This window comes from Nannobrachium achirus, assembly GCF_963921795.1.
Source record: "Nannobrachium achirus genome assembly, contig: SCAFFOLD_160, whole genome shotgun sequence".
Lineage (NCBI taxonomy): Eukaryota > Metazoa > Chordata > Actinopteri > Myctophiformes > Myctophidae > Nannobrachium > Nannobrachium achirus.
In genome coordinates, this window is record NW_027664734.1 from 71,575 (window position 1) to 82,500 (window position 10,926).

The following is a 10,926-nucleotide window of genomic DNA, read 5'->3' on the forward strand; positions in this document are numbered from 1 at the left end:
TATACATACTGAATAGTTAAAAGATAAAGGCATCAATAATTACTTTCCCCACACTCCACTCCTAAGATTCCTTTTTAAACACTGGACCGTTTGGCATACCTTTGATAATGCTATGCTCTGGAGTAGTTCTGTGTTGTTTTTTAATTTCTTTCTTTAATGTTATAGGCCTTCCTGATCTGCAGCTTGTAGGTCTGCCTATTTTTGAATAAGATAAGATTATTATTTACACACATTGCTTTTAAATGCTATTGTGATGGTGTAGTTCCATACTACAAACCTCATACCTTTCTTGTATTACCTACAGCTAGTTAAAATAGAATTAAATTAAATTGAATACAAATTAATATAAATAGTATTCCTCAATAAACAGTATTTATCTATTAAATGTCATATTGCTAAAATGTACCCATCAGGTAGACTATTGATCCTTCGAAAAATAGAACTCTTGACCTGTCACAGGTCTCTGTTTTATTCCCTTAAATAGTAATGTTCCCTTATCCCCCCTAGTTTGTGAGCAACTTTCCCATAATAATGGATATAGGTTAATGGTCCTGCAGAAACCATCGGCCATACCCATGATTTGGAAAGCTGCGAACAAACTTTTGAAAACATATAATACTCAACAGTGGCGAGAGGTTTGATCTTTAACTTCACTTATAATGTGTTACCTAATATTGGACATCAAACCTTGTAAAAAGGCCATCATTAATTAGCAATTTCACATTATTGATTGAGCACCCTGAAACTCTATATTTTGAATACTTACTTTGATACATACTAACTTGTAAAACCCAAAATGTATTCCTGTTTCAGTATTATGGTCTGTCTCACTCACACACGCAACCCCTCTGCACCTGCCCCCCTTCCATCCCCCCTGCCAGCTATTCTGGGAAGAGGAGAAGTGGGGGATAATAGACAGATCAAACCTTTCATATTGGATATATGTAGTTGATGTTGATGTGTGTGGAAACAGATTCCATTACAGATTTACTCAAATGTTATGAAATTCTTGTCCTATTTTAGGCAATTGTTAACCTACCATTAAACAATATTTTTCTTACATTTCTTAGAAGAATATAATTCTCAATTTTGGATTGGATTTTACTGTGACTTTTAAGCCCCTATCATTCCAATTTCAATTTAATTTTATTCTATGTACCCCCCCCACTCTCACTTACAGACACGTCTGTAGGTGAGAGTATATTACCGAAATAGCTAAAATAGCAGATCTACAAGCTCACATGCTCACAAACATTGCGTTGCAATATGGACCCTCTGATTTGATTCTGAAAGGCCTTTGAAAATACAGCCACAGGTGCTACAGATGACACCCCCCTTTAGGTGCCAGCCTATTTAAAACCACTTGTGGAAAACTTTCAGGTCAATCTCAAATGTATCAACTAAATATGGTGAACTAGTTTTGAAAGTATAACCTCATGCCATGTACTCCTTGCACTTAAACATTGAAAATCCCTGAACCCTCTAAATCCAGACCGTAATTGTCTGGCGAAAAACACCTTCAAAGAATGTATTTACAGATAAACAAAAACTCTCAAAAGTTTCCAATAAAACCCCAATGGAAACCAGGCCATTAAAAATCATCTTTCTTTTAAAATACATTAAACACAATCATTCAAATAATTTCCCAACTAGGAGGAAGCAGTGACAATATTCTTGTCACCCAAATAATAAATACCTCCACCTAAAAATAACACCCAAAAGGAATCACATTCAATCATGTTTAAGAAAATTGTAAATATTACATAGGAGCTCCAAAAAGATTATTAAATGATGAGATACACTTGATAAAATCCTTACTCTCTCTTTCTGTGTCTCAAAAACATCCACTCATGGACACATTCCAACGTCTTGTGTTTAACATCTTGAATAGACATATTCTAGACTATATCTATTCTGTTAATTTGCTTGCGTTATCAGTCTGCCCTTCACTTGAGACATCAGACCATTCTTCCTTCTCTCTCTCATCATCCTTTCACTCTCTTTTCACGCAGACAAGTTAAAAACACCAATAGACAAATTAAGCATTCACACACATTTTCCCCGCTAGCTTTTTGTTGCAGTTTTATCTGCAACCAGGTACCTTAAATCGGAGATCCTCTCTCCTCAGACAGCCGTCAAATATGATTGTTTGACCCTGCCTGCTTTCACGTGTATTTTAATGCTAGCCTGAGTGTTAACTCACCTAGCAAAAGGACCCTTAGGCCAGGAAACTCTCATTCCTCCCTTTAGTACTATACAGAGGCAAGACTCAAAAACAAGTCTTCCTATACAAAGGCCTACAAAACAACAAACAGACAGACATATACCTAGCATACCTATACATAGTATTCCAGTGCACACACTTACTGTTGAACTATCACCTTAGATTCTAACTCCACACACTTTTACTTTTTAAAGTATGATTTCATACGTTTTACTAATGGGGTCATTCTAATCCCAGTGTGTTTTAGATTATTCATACCTTTTGTGGATTCAGATGGTGGTGATTTCTGCAAATCGAGCATGGGGATGGGAGTCATGGGAAAAGAATCATCCTCACCAGAACTCATGTCCATTGAGATTTCACTCTGCTCCTGGTTCATTCCAGCGTCCTCGGGATAAAGAAATAGTTCATCACAGCCTGTTTCAGAATCTGTGACTTTCATTTCTACATCACTGTCCGTTTCTGTACTGTCCAGTTCAGAATCTGTGATGGCATCCATTTCTTCCATGACGTCCTCGTCCACTCTCCTTGTTGGCTTGGAGATGGAGTAATGCAGGATTAAGATCCAGATCAGGCCCAGGATCAGCTTGATGATGGCCTCCTCCTGCAGCTCACTCGCGTTGAGATCAATAATGACCTGGAACTCAGGCCCGGTGACTTCCTCAGCTAGACCTTCACTTGGCGTGGTGACAGCAGCGTTGACTTGTCCTGCTGAGTGCTGCTTAGCTGAGTCAGCGGGATGCAGAACATCTATTGCCATCGTAGCTGTGTGGTTGGTGGGTCCTGCTTGGTCCTCTCCTCCCTCTGGCGTAGTTTCTGGAACCGGCTTCGCTGGGTTGTCAGACTCCTCGTTTCTTGCTGCTTCAATGTCGGCTTCTGTCGTGGCCTCCTGTGTTTCGGATCCGAGCACCCCCTTTCCAAGCTTATGGCATACATTTCCAGCAAACAGTTTCTGACCTCGCTCGTTCAGATTATTTCCATCAAAAAGATGCTTGCGGTCCCAGAAGAAATTAAAGTTGTCAATGAATTGCATAGATTCATTGTTACATGTGGTTGCGAGCCACTTACTCAACGCAGATAGTCTACTAAAATGTTCATCTCCCCCTCTCATAGGCGGAAGTGGGCCACTGATGCATACCTCAATGTCATTCAAGGAGCTCAGTGTGGTGAAAAGAGCAGTGAAATCCTGCTTTAGGATTTCCGACTGTTTTTCTTCTGTGTCACATGTTCCAACGTGCATGATGAGGTTCTTCACAGTTGGGTATGAAGTGACAAGATCCAGAATCCTCTCATTCATGTCAGTGACCCTGTCTTTGGGAAAACATAGCACTTTTCCATTTCCGATTCCTTTCACATCTCTCACAGCATCATCTCCAACAATAAGAATTTCAGGGTCAGAGTCATTTTTTCTTCTTACCCTGGTGGGTTCCTCTGACTGCATTGATAGCCGGCTGGGTGATGCACTCTGTCCGGTGTCCTTCAGCAGTGGCGTGAATCTGTTAGCCAGTTGCACACACGGTTGGACTGCATTGTTCTTTTTTCCAGCCTTCTTTCTTTTAGCAGTAGTCCCAGTAGCGTTGTTTCTGGACTGTAGTGCAAGCCAGTCATCAGTGATAACCAGGCTCTCCGTTCGGCCTGTTATTCGTGCTTTCATGTCCTTTTGCTTTGCACAAAGTGTCTCATCCAGTCCTCTGCGCTGTTTTAAATGGAATAGTTCAGTTTCTAACACTGCTATCCTCTGGAACAGTCTCTGATAATCTGGATACATCTTGTCTAACAGTTGCTTGAGCACTAGCTCTCCTATTTTGCCTTCCTAACTGAAGTCGCACAAACATCTCCTGTACATCGCCTCAGATGTCCATATTCCAGTTCTCGCTCACAGAATGCTTCCTTCTTGATGTCCAACAAAAATCTCAGAACCGAATCCAAATGAAGTTATCTGCTCGAACATATCTAGGTCGTCCTCAGACGAGCCCTCCATCGTTGTTTCCAGTCATCTCGGTTCTCCATACATCTGGCCAGCTCATTGGTGTTCTGTGTCCCTACGTCTTCCTTGAGTATGTCCACGTATGTTTTTGTGGGACGTCCTCGCGGCCGGTGCCCGTGTGTTGGCTCCCACAGTACCAATTTGCTGGCTGGAAGCTCCTGGTGTCTTTGGCAGTGTCCTGCTAGTCTCATTCTTCTGGTGGCAATTTTCTCGCTTACCTTTGGTATTCCCTCATACAGGCTCTCGTTTGTAACATGTGCACTCCTGTTGATGTTGAGTACTGCACGCAACATTCTAGTGTAGCACCCGTCTAGAGACTTCTGCAGGGTTGGCTTCAGGGTCCAGCATTCACTGCCATAGAGGACAGAGAACAGAGTAATTCAAAACGGGCGGGACCTCCAAAATGTTAAGGAGAAATATGAATCCAATCCAAGGTGACGAGTAGAATATGTTCCGTTTATTTAGAGACAATAGCAACAAGTCCATTTAAACAGCACAATGCAACTCAAGTCTAAAGTATTCTCTGCCCTCAGCCTTGTGCCTCGGTACAGAGCTCCTCCACCCAGCAGCGGCCTGGGTATAGTACTCCCAGTTCAAGTCATACATTCATCTATTATACTCTTAAGGCCAGGCCTAATTTTAACACCCTTTGATAGACAGCGCCTGTTGCAGCTACTAGTTCTAATAGCTTATCTAAACAAGGCACAGGTGACAACACATTTTGAACCAGGATATAAGAACTCACATCACTAGGCTATATCGAGAATAGGTTAACAGCTGCAGGAGATCCACCAATGGGAAACAGTCACACAAAGTATTCACACAGTTTGACTGAGAAGACAGTTATAATCAAATAACATTTTTGTTCATTACAATGTTTTACCACACACTTCATAATTTCCTTGACACCTGGACCCCCTTCAGTTTGCCTACCAGGCTGATATTGGGGTTGATGACGCCATCACCTACATGCTCCATAAGTCTCTCACCCATCTGGAAGATCTGGGCAGCACAGTCAGAATTATGTTTTTTGACTTCTCCAGTGCTTTCAACACTATCCAACCGTCTCTGCTTGCGGAGAAGCTTACGCTGATGGGGGTGGACAAGGGCTTTGTGGCATGGATCACAGACTACCTTTCAGAAAGACCACAGTCTGTGAGACTGCAGGGCTGTCGGTCCGATGTGCTGGTGAGCAACACGGGGGCCCCTCAAGGAACTGTGCTCTCACCCTTCCTGTTCACTCTCTATACATCGGACTTCCGCTTCAACTCCAAGACCTGTCATCTGCAGAAGTTCTCAGATGATACCGTAGTGATCAGCAAGATCTCGGGTGACAACACGGCTGAGCACGATGGTGTGGTTAGGGACTTTGTGCAGTGGAGCGAGGACAACCATCTCAAGCTCAATGCAAGCAAGACTAAGGAGATGGTGGTGGACTTCCGCACCTCCAAGAGAGTCCCCCCGGTGCCAAGCACCATTAACGGTGAGGTGGTTGAGCTCGTGGATAACTACAAATTCCTCGGAGTACACCTGAATAGTTCACTGGACTGGTCGGACAACGCCCAGGCGATTCACAGCAAGGGGAAAAGCAGGCTGTTCCTCCTGAGAAGACTGAGATCGTTTGGGGTGTGCAATAGGATGCTACAGATGTTCTATCAGTCTGTCATGGCAAGTGTCCTCTTTTTTGGCATAACATGCTGGGGTGGCAACAACAGAGCAGGTGACACGTTTAACCTAAACAGACTGGTGAAGAAAGCTGGCTCTGTCGTTGGGTCCTCTCTGCAGGGGGTGGAGGAAGTAACCAGGGTGCGCACTGGGAAGAAGCTAGATTCCATCTTGGAGAACTCCTCCCACCCCCTCCATCTAGAGATCACCAGTTACTGGAGTAAGAGAGGAAACGACCGCTTTACCTACCCAGTACGGAGATGTGAGAGATTAGGAAAATCTTTTGTACCGGCTGCCCTTAAGCTGTACAACGAGACACATAACGGACGCTTGAAAAGGTCTCCCTTCCTAACTTAGACTTCGGAACCATTGCTGTATTGACTCTAAGGAACAATTGCTGTATTGACTTTGAACTCTAAGGACCTTCCAGGAAGAGTGCTCAGGTGCGCCTTGCGGTGACACGCTTCCTAGTTTCTTCGTTTTTTCGCACTGATTTTTGACACTGCACTATTAGGTTGTTAGTGTTGGTAGTTTCTGAGTATTTTTTGCTTTGTTTAACAATGACAGTGAGATACTTGTTTGCACTAACTAGCATTGACTGCTATGGTCTCTTTTGCAAGACACTTTATGTATACTTATATATTATTCGCCCCCCTCTATTGATGCACCTTCTCCTTATTGGTACTGTACTGCTCTTGTCTTTGTTTTTTTTGTTTTTTTCCCTCTTATCTATCTTTCTTACGTCTCTGTAACTTTGTAAATAACTGTATACTGCTGTGCTACTACTGGACAACTAAATTTCCCCCTTGGGATAATAAAGGTATCTATCTATCTATCTATCTATCTTCTATTTTCAAATAGCCAAGGTATAAAATAGGGCTAAATTGGTTAATGTAGCCTATATGTTTTATAATGTCATAATTGATATCTTCAAAGTACCTGGCAAGGTACTGGCATTTCGGGTGGCACTTCGTTGGCATTTCGGCTGGCATCTCGCCTACCCTGACTCTCATTCCTGGGTACGACCCTGATTAAACGATACAACTTATAAGCACACCATTCCTGATAAAAGCCGGTCGATTTGACATGATGGTGTGAGTGTGTGGCGCAAAAACTGTGGGCGGTGAAACGCGCCGAAAAAAAGTTTATCTAGAAAAAATAAAGTTTCCCCATAACTATAGTGTGTTGCCCTGTTAGGGCAACCACACTAATAAGCTAGCACTTCTGTCTGCTTTTCAGAATAAAAAACCTACAATGTTGCAATGATATTCCACAACTCAGTTATCATATTTATTTTAGCATTTTCTTAGTACAAAACAAAATATGTTTCTGTCTCTCTTTACTTATTCCACATTGTGGACATTTCTTTTTCAATATATGCTGGGCAGCATATAGCAACAGTACGTAAGACCTACAAAGGATAGCCAAATGATGTCTGTCACGTCAACATAAAAGGGTTAGTATTAGGGATGGCCAACGGTTAACCGTTACCGTTTAACCGATAAGAAATTGGTTACCGGTAAACACTAACAGTTAATTTTGACCGATAAAAAAAGAAAAGCAACCCATGTGTCACACCAAACGCCCCATACACCAATGTCTATGCAACATCAACTCATCAACCATGCAACTATACGCGCTGCGGACACACATTTCTGGACACCAATGTCTGTGTAACATCCATGCATGCACTGCGAGTCTGCGAGTGCAACGCTAGATTTGGAATCGTACACGGCACGCTGACTTGTTCATCAGGACACAAATGCTCCGATTGGATTTTCCAAAACAGACCGTCACATTGAATCCCGTTTAAGAAGAGCTTACAACACAACTTTCTAATGTTACATGACGTGTGGAATGCTAAAGTGGATCGCTGCCTCTGCACACGGGCGAGAGAGAAGAATATGAATGAAATGTTTAGCTGATGTTTCAACCATTCCAAAAGTCATACGATTGGAAGTTATTGCTCTACACAACAAACACAGAGGAGAGGGGGAAGTGCGAAGGGGGTCCGCTCAATGCAGACCCAGTCAGTAGCCCCGTTTACATGCACGCATCTAATCGTATTAAAAACAAGATTTTAGATAAACCCGATCTAATTCTGCATGTATACACCTAAATAAACCCGATCAAAACCAACACGATTTAAATTCTGATCGGATGCAGAGGGGTGGTCTAGACTTTTTTACGACCCGATCAAAAGGAAAATCCTTCCATGTATACACCTAACCCGATTAGAATGTGACATGTTCTTTCAGCGCAGGCTTCCTGGACATTTATTGTGGCACTTTTTGTGATGTTTCACCACATCTATTAGTTTATAAACGCATTTTTTAATCAATCTATAATGTGTAGCCTGCCTACGTTAGTGTGCGTGTTTGCGTGCGCTCACGCGAGTCCCAACTCTCCTGTCTCAATTGAGAAGAACCGTAGGCTAGAGATCTTCACGGGTCCAAAAAATGGTCCCGAAAACTAAATGGACCGTCAAATTTTGACCGATTCCGACCAGTTATGAAACAATAATCAAATTACAAAACCAAACCTGAGTGGCCCCGTAACGGTCTCGTCCGATTCCGTCCCGTTCCGACGTTCATTCTTTTTTTACAGACCGAAACCCGTGACATGTTGTCCCAAAATCCTTTTATTTCCGAGGTTCCGATAGACCCGACCATTTAATCATTATTAAAACCCTCTTTTATGTAACTCACTGCAGCCGTGCAGCGTGCTGTTAACTGATTGACAGGCAGAAGAAGGCTGCCAATAAGGAATCTATAATATTAAGATCTAAACAAAAGTCAGGGATAAATGAATACTTATAGGCTATTTTCTAACTACAGAGGTAAGTCATTTTCGGTTTGTTTGACATGTTTAACTTGTACGCGGTCGCGGGTGCCTTCTCATCAAAAAATAGCCGATCTACAAGCTCACAACGCGTCTCAAATCCTGGCAGCAGGCTACGCATCACGTTAAACTGATCCTAGACCAGCATTATCATCTCACTTACACAGCCATTCATTCATCTCGCGGCCTCACGGCTAACAGACCTGATCCTAGGTCAGCCTAAACACAGCACACACGAAACAGAACTCCAGTAGTTCGGTGAGAGAAAGAGAAAGATATTCTAGCGCGACTGGACGCTACGTCCTCGTTCATCTATCCTCCTGTGCGTCTTTGCCCAGGTCAGATTGATCTGGCCACTAACTAATTGTCTTCTTGCGATCATAAATAGCCTAAGAAACCACCAGCAAAACATCCTATATTCTTCATCCGATAAATAATATTTAAAGGGGACTGGGGTAAGTGGATATAGCTAAGAGAGTCAATTTTAAAAGTATTACAGACTTTTTGTTTATTATCGTGAATGCACTTGTCCATGAAGCCATATGTTCTATGGGCCGTCGCCCGTCGGGAGCAAATATGGATTGTGACGTGATGATGATGATGATGATGATGATGATGATGATGATTATAATGATAATATAGGCCTAATACATACAGAACAACGCACATCCCCAATAATCTAATTAAAAGAGCATTGCAGCTTATTTTTTCACTTTGGTGGGGCTGTGTATTTGCATAGGCTCCATTATTATTACTATTATTATTAATGGATACAGGGAAATGCGATCTATTTAATCATTTGCGTCACAACACGATTTAAAAGTGGGCACATGTAAACACCAGATCGGATTGATCTCACCCCATGTAAACACTTGATCCAATACCTTCAATCGGGTTTATTTAGATCAGATTGGAATGAGGCTGTCATGTATACACAGCTAGTGTGAAGTAAGTGCGAGCGTCTGCTTCTGCTGACATTTCTAAAAGGGCCTTTTGGTGGACAATTCTCTTGAATGCAGCCTTCAGTTATGGTATGGAAAGGGGAAATTTGCATTTCTTTAATACCATAGTAAAAAAGAAAAATTCATTCATGGTCTGAAGAGGGCACTTTTTATAGACTGATAAAAGGGCAGGGGCTCAAGCCCCCTTTGTCTAAATGTGTGCACTTGCCTGGCGACAACCGCATCACAATCAAATTACAGACTTTTTATTTCAATCCCACTGTTTCTTTGCAAAAAACTAATTTCTTTTAGAAAACATTTGTATTCTTGTTTCTCCTAGTTTTATTGTTTTTAATGTGTAAATATGGCACTTTATTATGGGGAAAAACGGGTGTATTTTCCTTTTTTATATCGCTAAAACAGCGCATTTTTGAACACATGTCCTTAACGGTTAACAGTTAATTAACCTATAGGGCCTTACGGTCATCGGTTAAGAAAAATTCTCCATTTGGCCATCCCTAGTTAGTATTAATTTGGGGTCCTTGACACACAAAGGTTAGAAAACCACTAGCACACATAATGTATTTATTGAGAACAATAGGCCTACACATAAATAATATTTATGTGTTTGATAGGAGATATATTATATCTCCTATCATGTAGCCTACACAAGAGCATAGAAGCTCTTGAGACAGACACTTAAAACCTGGATGAAAATAGCCGATCTACAAGCTTGTAGTAATCTAAATCTACAAGCTCACAACGCGTCCCATTGGTATGCACCAGTATCACACCAGTCCTCTGTCACTTTCACTGGCTCCCAGTCAAACAAATAACAGCTTTTGTTGTTTTTCTAAGTACTCAAAGACAAAATAGAGATATAATGGTACACATGGTTGTTGACGTGATGTGACAATGGATATAGTTCTAAACAGGACATGGGTGAAAATCAGCAGGGCGCCCCGAGGAATCGAACCCCGGTCCAAGAATGAACTCAGAGTGCCAACTACGCCTTATTGCTTTTTGACACCATACCACATGAGTAAATAGGTTCTACATCACATCAACAGAAATTGTACAACACAGTCCTGTGTTTACTGACTGACCTGTAATTAAAGACTGGCCATTCATATCTCAGATACAGTAATTTGGTTAGAACATACCTGCAATGCATAGCCTCAGGGGTGTCGCACCAAATTCTGGGCCCTGGGTACATGGATTCACTGCAGGGGGAGGGGTTTTAACCCATTTAGACTGGGAACACATTA